The 16,910-nt window shown below is 34.1% G+C and overlaps 1 protein-coding gene across 2 annotated transcripts in view; it reads right to left on the bottom strand.

Moving 5' to 3' along the window:
* The window catches only part of Map2k4 (mitogen-activated protein kinase kinase 4), a 124,117-nt gene that overhangs the window by 92,540 nt on the left and 14,667 nt on the right, over window positions 1–16,910 (bottom strand). The window lies entirely within an intron of this gene.

Raw genomic sequence — 16,910 nt, 5'->3', positions numbered from 1 at the left:
CAAAATTGCCCAGTTTGGTCTAAAACTTTACGACCCTCCTGCCTCAGCCTCCTGAGTCACTGGCATTACAGATGTGTGCTATTGCACCTGCACCTGGTTTCTTAAAAAATTCATATACGTTTATCAATCCAATTATCCCCAAATAATCACTGTTTACTTTCTATTGCAGATTTTTTTTCTATGCAGATACAGACATGTATTTTCCACTGCAATTTAAATCAGATCACATTGTTTTTAACATATTTTACTCATAACCACATTCTTTCAATATTAAAAAATCTTACAGGGCAAGGGCTATAGCTCAGTGGCAGATCACTTGCCTAGCATGCGTGAGGCACTGAGTTCGATCCTCAGCACCACATAAAAATAAACAAAATAAATACATTCTGTACATCTACAACTACAAAAAAATAAATAAATACATCTTATACAAATATATCTTTAGGATTTAAACAGCTAATTTTTAACAGAATTGGTTTTTTAAGCACTTGCAGCAAATCTGTTTCTTTTTTTTAATTTGGGTTTCATCATGTTCATACAGGATATGCTTTTGCCTGCATTCACTCGCCACAGTTTATTACATATGTACCTAGTTATTAAAAAAAAAATCTTTAAAATCCGAGCATTTTTACACTTCAGTAGATTTAGAAGACTTATTAGAGGGCTCAAACTCTAGGCATAAGATCTGAAAGCTGGAGTGAGCCATGCTAGTTGGAGGGAACTGCAAGGGTGAGAGCACAGTGCTCACTGCCATGGCTCACACATCAGCTATTACGGATGGGCCTTTCTATAGGAAAGACTTCTCAAGAACCCCACACACACCCAATCTCAGAATAAGAAGAGTACAACATGAATTTTCTACATAATTTGTCCTTTCAGGTATCTAATACTTATTTTAAAATCATTTTTACCTGACAGCAAGTAGAAGAGGGCATTGAAAGTGCTTATACAGAGTGGCCAGAGGGCATAGCTCAGGAGTAGAATACTTGCCCAACATGCACAAGGTCCTTGGTTCAATCCTCAGCTCCACCAAAATAATAATGATAATCAGGTACTCAAAGAAAAAATGACAGATTTCACTATAATTAAAAACAACAAACTCAAGGCCACGCATCACTGTGCCTCCCTGTAATACTAACACTCAGAATGCTGAGGTGGGAGGACCATTTAAGCTTAAAGAGTTTGAAAATAGCCTGAACAACATATTGAGATCCCCATCTCAAAAAAGAGGAATAAATGAAATTATGTATGTATGTATGTTTGTGTGTGTACACCACACAAATCAAGAAAAAGAAAATTAGGCAAGGATATGAACATAAGACAAACTGGAAAAAAATATGAAAAGGTACAATTATTAAAAATGTTAGAACTTTTTTTTTGCTCATGTTAAGACTGGCAAGTCTGAAGGTCTTACATTAGTTACAGATATGTTAGAGATATGAATACATGTATTGATCAATGTGACTAGATAAAATAATCAGTAATACAATAAATTGCTGGCAGAAAACATAACTTTCCAATAGGAGCTTAGTCATATACAAAAAAATATTTTTCTTTTAATGAATATGCCCTTTATTTCTTGAAAATTTCTTTGTAATACTTGGACAAGACTATTTTCAGGCCTTGAACCCCTGTGGAATTTCCTGTACTGGATTCTGAAATTGCTTCAGTCTAATGGTTGATTCCTTCTATTTCCTTCCTTTTGAATGGGAATGTCTGTGTTACTCAGCAGCTGTCCCATTACTGTGTTTTAGAAGTAGATAATTTCTTTTCTAGTTTCTAGGTTCACAAGTAGGGGAAGATTCTTGTGTCAGAAGGAATAATACTGTGAGTCTCATTCTTACCTGACTGGTATAATTCTGATGATGAGATGTGGGATAGATCAGATACTGTAAAGATACTGTAAAGAGGTAAAACTTTGGGGATGTTGGGGAAGTGTCAACATATTTTACACACAGAATGCATATGACTGACTCCTTGTGTTCTAAATGGTGGCTCCCAAATATACCAAGTCCTAAATCCTTGGGAACTATGAATATTTCATTATATGGCAAAGTGCAGAAAAGATTTAAAAAAAAAAAAAAAAACTTTGCTATAATAATTTTGAATGAGCTCAAACCCAACAATTTTCCAAATCAAAAGTTGAGTGCCACCTTTCATATGGTATGTGTTTGAATTTACATAGTATATCATTCATGATCTCCATGTGGAGAAAAATTGATAAAACACTAATGAAATGCACAGCATAGAAAGAATGAAGAAAACATCCAAAGAAAAATACCAAAATGGTCCTTTCTTCAAAAGTTCAATTTGGGGGTACAATAGGTAATTTCTACAAACAAAGGCAAATAATAAAATATATTATTACAATTAAAAATTTCTCAAACTCTTTTTTGAAGATAAGTACACTTAAATCAGAGAGAGAATGTGGATTCTTTTTTAGTACTGTATTTGCACTTAAAAAAATCAGGGATTTTATTGGCTATTTACTTCATAAACAAACATACACAGAGTTTAACAGATTGGGGCTTAAGTTACATAAATTTAAACATACACTGTTTCAGAAACATTTGTAATTGTCTTGTAAACATCCAAGTACATAGTCCAATCTCATTGATTAACAAATATTCTAAGTAACTGTAAAAGTTTAAAGTCTCTCCAAGTAAAGAATCAGAACCTAAAATTAGTGCCAAAGAGTACAGATCAAGTTATACTGCCTGTTCTCATGTATGCACCCCAACTCTCCAAATGATGATCAGTTCAAGATGAACACATATGATAGTCTTGAGGTAAAGGTAGGCTCCAGTCAGTTGAAGGTAAGAAGGTGAGATTCAGGTATGGTAGAAGGGAGTAGTTTTTACAATACTTAAAAAGGGCCTGTTCAGGCTCTCTATAGAAATCAGTGTGTGGCTGGGGAGGTTGGTGCATGCCTATAATTCCAGAAGCTCAGGAGACTGAAGCAGGAGGATCACCAAAGCCAGCCTCATCAAAAGTGAGGGGCTAAGCAACTCAGTGAGACCTTGTCTCTCAATAAAATACAAAAATAGGGCTGGGGATGTCGTTCAGTGCTCAAGTGCCCCTGACTTCAATCCATGGTACCCAGCCCCCAACCCCCCAAAAAAGGAAATAAGTGTGTGTGCATGCACATTTTAATCATCTCCCCCTCTCCCATTCACTTTACCTACTAGAACCTCTACCATGCTGGTCCTTCTTTTATTTCTTCTCTTTCTTAAGGGCCCAAGGGATCAAACTCAATCAAATTCAAGTCCATGGTGACTGTTGTTTTGATGGTGGGGTTTGAACTCAAAGCCTTGTGCATGCTAAACACCCACTCTACCACTGAGCTATATATGCAGCCCAATATTCAGATACTTCTAATCACCAAAACTACAATTATAGGACATTACTATTGATTTTTTTTTTCCAAAGCCCAAAACAGCTTTCACTAGGAGAAAAGGATGGAAGTGACACTATCAGTAGTCTAGGAGTTTCAGATGGCAACAGAGATTAAAATGTTTGTATGACACAGTTTAAAATAACTGATCAAAAAGATTATAAATACGTAGCCAAATACAATGGCTCACGCCTTTAATCCCTGTAACTCTGTAATCCCGACACAGGAGGATGGTGAGTTAAAATCCAGCCTCAGCAATGACGAGGTGCTAAACAGCTCAGTAAGATCTGACTCTAAATAAAATACAAAGTAAGGTTAGGAATGTGGCTCAGTGGTACAGTGCCCCTGTGTTTAATCTCCACTACCCCACAAAAAGAGAATATGCAGCACTATTTAAACTAGTTTTTCACATCATCTCTATACAATGTCTTCTCAAAGTCCTCATGAGAAAAGCACTACTAAACATGGGATCATCAAGTATATTAAGAACCATGATTTTGAAGATCAGGGATTTGGCAAACTAATTACTGAAGCCTAGGAAATCCTTTGCTCTAATTCTGAGCAACTCGCAGATTATTAAATTAGAAGGAAGAATTATCGCTCAACTTTATTTAGCTTTAAACAAGATGACAACAGCCCTGATAATTCTCCCTCTACTAACTTCTCAAGCAATACTTAACATCACCTTATACAATCAACATAGATGACCCTATACTTTGGTTCAAACTTGGCCAAAGACCCCAAGGTTAGCAATTAAGAATCAGCCATTCATATATGGCATCTATGGAAATTTCTTCATCCTAGGTTACCAAAAACATCTTTTATTCACCTTTTACAGATAAGGAAATGGTATCATTTTCTCATTATTCATTAAGAATTGGGGTTATTTATAGTTTCCAAAAACATCAAATCTGTTGTCAGAGATACTATGTTTATGATGGGTCTACCCAGCCATCCCCTCTCACACTCAAGAAACTATTTCCACCATCACATTGTGAATAATTTTTTGTTCTAATTTTTTTTATCTTTTTATCTCTACAAATCACCTGCAACATAATAAGAACCTAAAACAAAACCATACAACTTTATACTCAACTTTAGAAATGGAGAAATAAAGTAAGAGAAATGAACTTACTTTCATTCCCATTTCTCCCTTATATTAGAAATGGGAATGAGGACCCTAACATTACTAGCTTTTGCTACATGCTAAATGATCACCATTAAAATACCAGTAGCTGGGCACGTTGGTGCATGCCTATAATCCCAGCAGCTAAAGAGGCTATGACAGGAGGATCTCAAGTTCAAAGCCAGCCTCAGGAATGATGAGGCGCTCAGCAACTCAGTGAGACCTTGTCTCTAAATAAAATACAATGTGGGATGTGGCTCAGTGGTTGAATGCCCCTGAGTTCAATCCCCAGTATCAAAAAAAATTACTAGTAAGCCTAAAAATAGATACTTCTTTGATCTAGAAATCTACACTTCTACAAAACTGGGATAAAAACATTCCTTTACTTGACAGCACCACTATGATAAGGATTAATATACCTTCAATATGCAATGGTTGGCAAATAATAGGTATGAAAAAGTGATAATACCTGGGATATTTGCTGTAGTAAAACCTAACTAGGGCTGGGGATGTGGCTCAAGCGGTAGCGCGCCCATCTGGCATGTATGTGGCCCGGGTTCGATCCTTAGCACCACATATAAACAAAGATGTATGTCTGCCGAAAACTAAAAAATAAAATATTAAAATTCTCTCTCTCCCCCGCTCTTTAAAAATAAATAAATAAATAAATAACCTAACTGAAAAATTACTAAATTCTTCAGAACAGAAAACTAAAAAAAAAAAAGTATGCCTAATAGCTTTTAAGCCAACCAATATTAGCAGCAAGAAAGGAATTAAACTTGATTTGTTTAAACTACTATTCCATAAAAATCCCTGTTCCTATCCAAATCCAATATCCAAAGGTACTCACTCAGAAACTAGAAAAAGCAATATAGAATAGTAAAACCAGTCTTCCTAGTTTGGAAACTCAACTACACTTACTAACTATGTAGTTAATGAACTACTCAGTCCTTGGGCAAAAATGACTTCACCTCTCTGCATTGATTGCATACTTAACAAATGGAATTAAAATTATCTTCCTCATAGAGGCATTGTAAGATGTAAAGGTACTGCTAGGCATAAATGTCAGCTACACAGTCACTAATTTTCCCCAGGCTTATTATCAATTAGGATATTGATAACATCATTACCAATGCCCAGGTATATATGATGGCAAAGTCCTGAACTAAAGTGCCATTATATCACTAACAGCCATGTTTCCTAAATATTAAATATTTCCCCATCTGGTAAGCTTAGTCTTCTGAGGCTCCACTGCCAAGGAAACAACCAAAATAATTCACCTCCAGTATTCCCACTCTCTGGCAAATGATTCAGAGTCCTTTCCTTGGGTAAAAAAGACAGTTTACAATCTGGAATATCATGAATTCTGTTATTCCTCTATCAATTTTCAAAAAGGTACTCCTTTGATAGAAAGGTTCAATATTAACAGCTCCTGGCAGATTCTTACGATCTCCAGACAAAAGCAAAAGAAGCATTCAACTTATAGACTACTATGAAGTCCTTGTCTGGTTACCAAAAATCTTTAGGAAGTATTTAAAGGCTTAAAAACCCCACACTTGCTCCCAAGTTGTTCACCCAAAAAAGGAGAAAAAAAAATTTAAACTCATTTCAATGGTAAAATTAGAGAGTTTCATAGAATGAAATTCATAAAACACCCTAAAAATTGTCTGAAACCTATTAACAGAAATACATTCTTCCTTTTCTGATTTAGCTAATCATCAATAATCAAACATTGATTATATTTGCCCCCAGTGATCACCAGTAATTTTATTTCAATTATGCACAGTGTCATCATTACAAGATTCTACAGGTAGACACACCTACCTGTATCAATTAATTAATATCAATAACAGCATTTCTATCAGATTCTGAAATACCTCCTTTGAATATATAAACAAGCAAATATATAATTCTTCAGGTTAAGTTGTAAATCCCTCTGCCAAGTACTGAATAGTTTAACCCCCTGAAAAATACCCAGGCGAGGCTAATCCAGGAAGGCTGTACTGTGATTATCAAAAAGAAAAAAAATATCAAGGACTAGAGATGCTTGTCCACAACAGTGGTATGACTGCTCAGATTCTATTTAGCAGAATCTTGCTTTTGGATCTCTATAATCCCATTCTCCTGTGAGGTCTTCATACAAATACACCTTTGCAAAACAAATACACCTTTGTCTAAGCTACACAGTCCAAATTGAAAGGGTCATAAAGATTATAAAAGGGCCTTACTTATAAACAAAAAACATGAAAAAGCAATAAGCAAAAGAATACAAATAAACCATTAACACGGAAAATCATCAAGTTTTCCTAGTTTTACAATAAATTTAAAATACAATTTTTTCTTTAATACCACACAGAAATAGAAAGAATCCTAATATCAACATTAACAAAGGTATTACCATCAATTAGTCTGTAACTTATCACAGCTGTACTTTTATTTGTGGTTATTTGATTAATGCCTACCATAGCAATCATACTTTTGTTATCTGCCAGAGGGCAGAAATTCTATTTTTTTCTAACATGCCTCAGTGCCTAGAATTATGCCAGATACATAAATCTTTGACATTTACTCAGTAAACAAGTGAACATACACAGAAGAATGAACCATATTACTGCTGTGAGTATAAACTGGCCCAATCTCTAAAAGGCAGTATCTAATAAACACCTCAAGATAACTTTATGACTAACCAATAATTCAATTTCTATAAATTTATTCTAAGGAGCCAGGACAGTGGTGCACTACCGTAATCCCAGGATTTATGAGGCTGAGGTAAAAAGGATAGATCTCAAGACCAGCCTCAGCAACTTAATAAGAACTTGTTTCAAACTAAAATTTAAAAGGTTGGGGATGTAACACAGTGGTCGAGCAAACCTGAATTCAATCCCCAATACTTAAAAAAAAAAAAAAAAATTCTGAGGAAATTAAAGATTAAGCAAATATGTTGCTTAAAGCAGTGATAATAATGCTATATTACTTTAAAAATTATGGTACATCCATAACTGGAATATTACACTGTTACTAAGGGGAAAATGATTAAAAATAATTAACACTAGAAAACATTAATAATGTAATAGGAACTTTTTTAACAAGGCAGCAAGAAATTGGATTAATAAATTATCATTTTAGGAAAACATGTTCAGGTATGATAATTTATTTGTACACACACAAACTGTCACTTGTGATTAATCCAAGGTGCTAGAATAAAAAGCAAGCTAGACTTTCTTTTTAAAATTGTTTTTCCCCCAAGAAAAAATATTTTTTGTTGTTGTTTTAATTACAATCTCCTTGCCGTTATTGCAGACCTTTCTAAAAGGAGACACCTTGTTCTCTAAACTTAATCTTAGACCTAGAAAACAAGTTTGTTTTTTTTTAATGGTCTAAATATATGTGTGTGTGTGTGTGTGTGTGTGTGTAGGCACTTTCATATACCTGCTGAAACAATTTAGACATTTCCACATTTCCATCATCTTTTAATAATTCATAAATAATTTTTGTGATTTTTGAAGCATATGTACCACCTAAATTTAATATCTTTTTTTAAATATTAATTTTTTAGTTTTAGGTGGACACAATATCTTTATTTTATTTTTATGTGGTGCTGAGAATCGAACCCAGTGCCTCATGCATGCTAGGCAAGCGCACTACCACTTGAGCCACAGCCCCAGCCCTAAATTGAATATCTTAATCACTAATAAAACAAGAAAACTATTCAATACAACCACAACTCCATGCACCAATGCATCTGCAAGCCTACTCCATGAAAATCTAAGAGTTGGAATTCCATAGTTACACAATTAGAAGTTCCAAATGGATACATAAAAGGTGCAGCTGTTACTATTAACATATTTCTACCTTAAATTTAGGGAAAAAGAGAAAGAATGTGTTAATTCTTTTCATCCCTAATTTATCCCAGCTCATTTAAAGAGTTATTTTATCCCTTCATCTTTCATATTCTCAATTAGAAAGGCCTATCTGCTACACAGCATTAATTCCACTCATAGAAGCACTATTGCTACACACGGTGCTGAGAGTTTTAGCCAGGAAGAAGGAAGGAATGTTTACAGCTTAACAAGTGTCAGTAAAGGTACACAGTACTTTACCTAGGTGCCCAGACCACTTTAAATCAATGTAATGCCTAAAATTCTGCCAAATCCATAGGACAATTTGTTTATAAGCCTCAAATTTGTGCTTGAATCAACAAGAGCCACATAAAGTCAAGTAAGCATAAAGCCTACCTTGAACAACCCCTATACAATTTTCTTTGTAGAACTGTCAACAGTGTAGAACTTTCTTCATAATGCACCAGCCATTGTGATAGATTATAGTGACCTCTGCCTCTCAGACTCCTCAACATTCTCATTAAGCTCACTGTGAGCACACCTAAGTTTTAAGTTACTGTCACACTATGCACCAATAGAAATACATTAAGATTTCTGGAAAATCATCCACATAACTGCCTCTTATTTTGTGGCAGCCATCTTTCTAATGGAACAAGAAACATAACATTCATGCAAACTTATGAAAGCTATATCAAGAAAAGTCCCAAGACTTATTCTGTTTTCTATTCCCAGAGCCCATGGAGCTCTCATCGTGGAGACACAGATAGTCTCAGAAGAATACCTTCCTTAAACGTTAGTAAGGAACTAAAGTGTTCGCTAGTCATAGGTCCATATTTATTTTTCCTTTTTAGTAAAACCCACAACACCCTATATCTCTACACTTCTTAAATTCTCCACCACCCATTATTGAAATGAGGAACTTAACCACATTTTCTAACAATACCATAAGTAGTTTCTCAATCAGGACTGTCGAACCTTTTTTATAAGTGTCATGATGTGATGAAAAGATTTGTGTGACATGACAAAGAAAAAACAATGATGTTCTTGGCTGAAAGACACTAACCTGAAGCTCCACTGAGTGGCCCCAGGGCTACAAAGATTTACACTGGGGATTTACATTTCAGCTAACAGGTAAAGTATTCACAGCAACACACAAACAAAGAGCTACCAAAACAAACAAATATGACTTCTCCTTGGAAAGTTTACTTAAAATAATATTATTAACCACAAAAGCAAGCCAGATTTTTGTCAAAGGTAAATTTGATGTGTTCTTCCCTATCTGCCCCAAAACCAACAAGGATTCCCTTTAATCATAAGTAACTATTCTGGACTTCAGTTCTGTAAGAACTACATTAACAAGCAGATTAGAATAAAGAAAGCTATAAGATACAATTTCATAGTCTAAGTACCATTTGCTCAAAGAAACAAAGCACAGTCAAATTTAAATGAAATCCAACTGTGTTATTACCAAGGCAAATAAGAGAGGTAGAAAATGAACAGGCATTTTCTATACAAAGCTAGTATTGTATATGTACAAACAGTAACTACAGCACTATTATACTCCTCTCCCTCATCTGAATAGCTTCTTTTGACCCTCATGAAATACCTCCCAATTTCAAAAACATTAAGACGTGAATAAGACTTTTGCTTCTCAATGGACATAATTAAGAACTATCGGTTGACCATAAATGTATTCTATAAATAGAGGGGTTTTTTTAAGGTTAGACTAAATTAAGACTAATTATGAGTGAAAGGCACTCAAAGAGGATATGTTGTATCCTATCTACTTCAAGTGTATGTAGTACTGGAGAATATCCTGACTGAAGTATGTTTCTAATTTGTTACTTAAAACTTGTACATTCTTAGAATCCAAGACAGAAATCAAAGGATCAAGTCAGTTTTAGAACAACATGAGGGAAAGACCTGAAGAATTTAAAACTGGATGACAGAATAAAAACAGTGAAAAGGAGAGCTGGCTAAGAAATTATTACTGCTGAGGGAGGAATGACCCCCGTTGGACAAAAACTTACTGGGTGCTAAAACAGCAATGCTAGTTGGAAAATAAGGTTTTGTATTTTATTGTTTTGTTTAGTTTTGTTCTGCTTTTATATATATTGGTTAAGCACTCTGACTTCTGTTCTCACCAAACTGCCCATTTTTTGCAGGGCGGGGGATGGGGGGATTGAACCCATTGTTGGTGCATTCGAGGCAAGCACTCTACCAACTACCAAACTGCCTTTCAATTCTTATTCCCAAGTACTGGGAAGGTACCTGAAAGACCTGAGCATTCTAAGCACTGAATTTGAATTTAAAAAGCTAGATTCTATTGGGATTGGCAGGTATAAAAAGCTAGATTCTTAATTTGGAAGAAATCAGTCCTGCATATCCACTATTCTTCAATTTCATTTAGAATGTCATACTTTAATGTGGCTTTTGATTAACTTCAGAGATTGACTTTTTTAATTAGGGAGAAAAAATCCTTTGATTAATGAGTAAATCAATTCATGTACCAGTTATGAAGGACAGATGTCCAGTTTTTACCTTCTCATAACACAGAAAGCCCCAATAGATTTTTGTGCATAATGTGTGTGCACATAGACACACACTTTCATAACCTTCAATACTGTCACAGTTAGGTCAGAGATGATCAATGCTTAATTCTACAATTTGCTTCAATGCTATGCTCCAAACACAAACTTTGATTTTTGGCTAATCATAGTGATCACTTGCAGGGCCCATAATGTTAAGAAATAAGAGTTATCTAAACCTAATGAAATAATTTGGACAAAATTATTAATATTAAATCTTAATATTAATATTAAAATATTAAAATTAATTTTAATTAAATTAAAATATTAAAATATTAAAATTAATTTTAATTAAATTAAAATTAAAATATTAAATCTCTGATTAAGTTAATGGGAAATGCAGACCACAAAGGAACATGTTAAATAGCATTAAAAGATGTATAAAATACAACAAAATAAAATGTAATTTATTTTTCAATAAATGACAAGAAAAATGAGAAAAGAGGGAACTATTATAGATTTGAGGAACTTAAGAGATATCAACTAAATAAAATGTGTGCCTGGACCTTGTTGAAATTTTGACTTGAACAAATTAACTGTAATTAAGGTAACAAACTCTTGCGGTAATGTGAACACTGGGTTGCTATTTGATAACTTTGTCTTATTATATAATGCTATGATAATAATATTGGAGGCTAAATATATTAGGGTCCTTATCACTTATAAGACATGTGACCGACATTTATATGGATGAAATAATGGTAATCAGAATTTAAAATATTTCAATAGACTGCAGGGAGTGCATGCAACTCAGTGGTAGAGCATGTGTTTATTAATGTGCAAGGCTCTAGGTTCAATCCTTAGCAGTTCCCTAAATATTTATTAAATAAAATACTACAGTATACATTGGTGAATGGAGGAGAAACAAAATAAACAACACTGGTCATGAAATGATAACTGTTGATACTAGGTAACAGGTACATTCAGGGTGTCATATCATTTTTAAGTATGTCTGAAAAATTCTATCATTAAAAAATTCATTCAAGTATAATTATATTCTTTATTCCATCCTGTCAAAAAGTGGGCATGGGAGGGAAATACCTTTTGCTAAAAATATCAACTTATTCTTCAGACAGTTATATACACAGTTGGCCCTCATGCAGCTCAGTTATGCCACTTGTCCACTAACTACACATCTCCCAACCTACTAATCTTGTTCGACTGCCCCCCTACCCCCCAACACACAAGTCATTTGAGAGGTCTGGAGCAACTCATTCCCTACATCTGTCTAAACAGGGACAAAGTTTTTGTTTCAAATTAAACTTTTTTTTTTTTTCCCTAGTGGGAGATTCCCCAATTTATAATGTTCAGTAAGATTTAGAACTATCTGGTACCAGACAATCAGAAAAAAAATACAAATGCCAGACCTCATAAGCATTTGCTGTTGAAGACCACTCAAAAGCCATTTGGATTAGAAAACCATTTATATGAGCACCCCTGCTTTCCCCCACACCCAAGAATCAATAAAACACTGTTCTTTTACAATGTAACCAGTAACAAGACCAAGGTTACTCAGGTCTGCTACAAATTAGCTCTATGTGTAAATTTTACTTAAATTCAATGCTCCAGTTTCCTCATCAGTAATAACAATATACCCACTTCATAAAGTTGTTATCAAAATTAAGTTAATATAAAGTGCTTAGAACCAGTTTTATTTATTTATTTAGTATTTCTACCACATGACTTCTCTACCCATACTTAACCTCTCAAAGTCATATTCTTCTTCAAAATAGTCTCTAGATTTACTCCATCTTTAAAAACCCAGGGTTTTTATTATTGCTGATACCTATGTAAACTATATAGATACAAAGAGAGAACGTATACACAAATATAGATTCTTAACTGTTACACTTGAGCCTCTGCTACTTATCCTTATAAGAGCTTCACTGAAAGAGGGTGAGTATACTTGTATACACTTGATCTTCTTTTTTGATTAATGTTTACCTGGCAGTTTTACCTCATAAGAAGATGAACACCAAGATGGGATCAAATTTCTTTTAAAATATCCTTTTAATCTGGATATTTCTGTCTAGATTTAGAAAAACTCATAAAACCATATAGTGAGAATTCAAATAATTACCTAACCTTATTTGAAAACCATCACCCGAAATTTGCAAGCTAACATGGAAACCACTTTAACTGGGGATTCAATGTAGTTGTGAATAGTACTGGGAAACTTTTCCACATTTCTACTTTGAATCTCTTCAACCACAAAAATATTGTCAAACATCTCTTTGTTATTAATAGTAAAGTTCAATTGGCATATGAAGGTGAACTTTCTGTAATGTGGAAGAATTCACCATTTATGTATTTATTTTTTTCAAAAACACCACACATTGGACTGGGGTTGTGTAACTCAGTGGCAAAGCGCTTGCCTAGCATGTGTGAGGCACTGGGTTCGATTCTCAGCATCACATATAAACAAATACAGGTCCACTGACAACTAAAAATTTTTTTAAAAAATACCTCATATTAAGTTTCTCCAACTTATTTTTAAGGTGCAGCAGCTGTTAAAAATCTTCCTTCTTTTAGGAACAAAACTCATTTTCAGAATTCATGTTCCAACCAACTTCCAAGGTCAGAGATAATTAGTAACAACCCCATTGGAATGGTGTAAATTATAAAGAGAACAGGTGAATCTCCATTCTGCCTAAATGAGACTACTACAATCCTTAAACTAAGTATAAAAGTTGTTTATCCAAGCAGATAGACTTTGTATTGGCTGTTTATATAAGTCCCCACAGATAGTAATAAACATACTGGATATCAGCCTGGCTTACAGCTAATCCTACAAAAATTTCATTTTTCAACTAACTTTGTTATCTATATAATTTTAAATTAACTGTACTAACACTTGATAATAGCAAATGTGGTTATTTTATTTCCTAAACTGCTAAAAAGCTCTGCTGCATTTAATAATTTTAAAATGATAAAATTTTGGTCATTAGTTATAGACTGTTGCTACACACACACACACACCAGGGATTTAGAAATTAAGCTGAATTAGAAAAACTCTTAATTTTAAGCACAAGACTTGATCTTCCTTCCACTCCTTACTTTTCCTGGTTAACTATACCCACACCCCACTTTATTAGAAGTCAAAATATCATCCTTTACACTTTATATTAACTCAGTAAAACTTATTAATATATACCCCAAATTTCTGAAAAGATTGCCAAAACATCCTTCCTCCTCTTTTTGTTGTTTTACTGTTATCACCAATTTAAAAACTACTAGGGATATTTATTGTAAAAGAATAGTTTTACAATTAAATGAGTCATTTCATTTCCTCCAAATACACCAATATAGAGTGTCACCTATAATAATCACCACCTGTAGTCTAATTTCAATTAATTCCATCAAGGATAACAGCTCCTAAGCATATAATTTTCTAAAGAAAGATTCTATTGCTATGCAAACATTCCCAAGGAGAACAATTCTTAAAAGACACAATGGAGGGGTAGTGGTAGCACTGGGAATATGGTTTAGGGACTTTTTTTTTAGAACTGCCTAGCAGTTTTTAGAAGGCCTAGCAATTTTTAGAAGACCACAGTTGGATCCCCAGTCAGGGCAGAGACAGAGGGGGGCACAAAAAGTTTTTAAAGCCACCAAAAATATAAAAGGCAAAGGCAGTACTACCCAATATTTTCTGTAGAGCCCAAGAAGTCTTCAGCTATGAGCCAAAAATAATACAGCAGTGCGGTGGGGGGAGGGGGAAACTAAAAGTACCTTAAATAAAAATTAATTTATTAAAGGAGTTTATAAAAAACTTCTAACTACTCTCATTCAGACTACCACAGGATTCTGTTAGACATTTTCGGGGTTGGGGGTGGGGGGGAGGAACCTATGCCCAAGGATCTTTAATGGGCCAAAGCTCTTATCCAAAAAATAAAAATCAGAATGCTGGGCTGGGGATGTGGCTCAAGCGGTAGCGCGCTGGCCTGGCATGAGTGCGGCCCAGGTTCCATCCTCAGCACCACATACAAACAAAAGATGTTGTGTCCGCCGAAAACTAAAAAATAAATAAATAAATATTTTTTTAAAAAATCAGAATGCTGATAATACTAGGTAAAGTTGATGTTTATAAAAGGAAAAAAGCATTTTATGAAAGCAAGTAAATCATATTCTAAAGAACTGTAAGTAAGTTCATTAAGGCCAATGAGATATAATTCAAACGTGATCATAAATTACATAAATACCTTTTCATGCACAAAAGCATTATTCTCCAATGATTAACCTACAAGTGTTCCAAATCATTAAAAGAACTTTCTAAAGGTAGAAAATTCTACATTTTGAATTCTGTATTTACAAATACAAAGGGTTCCCACACACACAGTACTTATATATTGAAAAATTCAATGATCCATCAGGATTAACTATATACATATTATATATGTCATATATAATATATATATTAAATATATATAAAACATTGTTATCTTAATAAGTCTAACTTATTTTCTTAAATAAACATATATTTAGAAAACCAAATATCAGATAAATACACAAACTTTAATTTATAAAACAGAAGATCATGAGGTCTACAGTGGGTTTATTAAACTTCTCCACGAATGTGGATGTCAAATTAAATATATAATCTCACACCATTTGTGCATGTAAATACGTAAGTCTCCAATAAAATTCCACTAACTTATTACAGGCAATTATAATAAACTGATTGGAATAGAGTGATATAACAATCTAAAAAACAAAAGCTATGTGAAAATCAAACAATGGGAAAAATTAATCTTTCAGAGCTTCCATTAATCATCAGAATCATCTAAAAGTAAATCTTTTTAATTTGTGATAGAGAATTAAGCATTTAAAACAGTATTCAAACTTATAAGACTTTTCAACATTATCTAATTTTGTGCTTAATGCCCTATCCTACCATTAATTTATGATACATAATTATTCTTTATAAATTAAATATAAGTTTCTCTGCTAATTCTGAAATACCCCTAGAATAAAACTGGAGTTTCTGGAAACTAGAGTATACAGAGGAGAAATCACTTCTCTGATGATTTTTAAGAAATGAGTAACCTCTTATAACTAAGTTAATGTCTGCCTTCTAGAATAAACAGAAAATTGTATGCAAACATTATGAAATTGTACTTTTAATTTTTAAGCCATAAGAGCAGACAAGCCTTGTTTTAAAAAAATAGGATTAACACATATATAAGTAACTGAAAAGTCATCCTAAAGATAGATAATGATAGCTACACTGATAATATAGCTACCAACCTCATGCTGGCCATCCCTACCAGCTCCCTAGCTCCTCCTCTCCCTGATGTGTATGCTCTTTGTCCTGAGTCTTCCACTGAGGTCTGAGCCAGCACAGACAGCTGGGTGGGTAGGCCCTTTGCTGGATTTCTGAGTCAATCTCTGATTAAGAAAGCAGTGATTGCACAGGGTACAGTGGCACATGCCTATAGTCCCAGCTATTCAGAAGACTGAGTCAGAAGGATTGCTTTAAGCATAGGACTTCAAGACCAGCATGAACAACACAGCAAGAGCCCTTCTCAAAAATAAATAAATAAATAAATCAGTAAATAAAAGTTTAAAAAACAGTTATCATCGGGCTCACAGCATGCCTTATGCTCGTACCCTCTCATGGAATAGCAGGAGCAAAAGTGCCCCACCGGGCTTTAGCTCCTAATCAATTTTCATGTAGCATCAGTAGCTAGATGCTTATAATCAATAGAGGATCAACTCTATTCCACTATACTGTAATCTGCTAAGGCCAGGTACCTATGGTATTCATCTTTTGTTCAAAATCTCACTTGCTAGATGGTTCCTAGGTGTCTAAAATGTGCTTCAGAAATAAATAGACATAACTGCTGAATCCCAAAAGCTTGAAAAGAAAAGTAGGAGTCTCATAAAGGGAAGAGGAAGAAACTAAAAGGAAAATGTGAAAAACCAGGACAAAGCAGTGTGAATAGAGAGTTTGAGCAACAAAGTGG

The sequence above is a fragment of the Callospermophilus lateralis genome, chromosome 11 (assembly GCF_048772815.1).
Source record: "Callospermophilus lateralis isolate mCalLat2 chromosome 11, mCalLat2.hap1, whole genome shotgun sequence".
Lineage (NCBI taxonomy): Eukaryota > Metazoa > Chordata > Mammalia > Rodentia > Sciuridae > Callospermophilus > Callospermophilus lateralis.
Note: the sequence above shows the minus strand (reverse complement) of the source record. Positions and strands in the feature narration are given on the sequence as shown.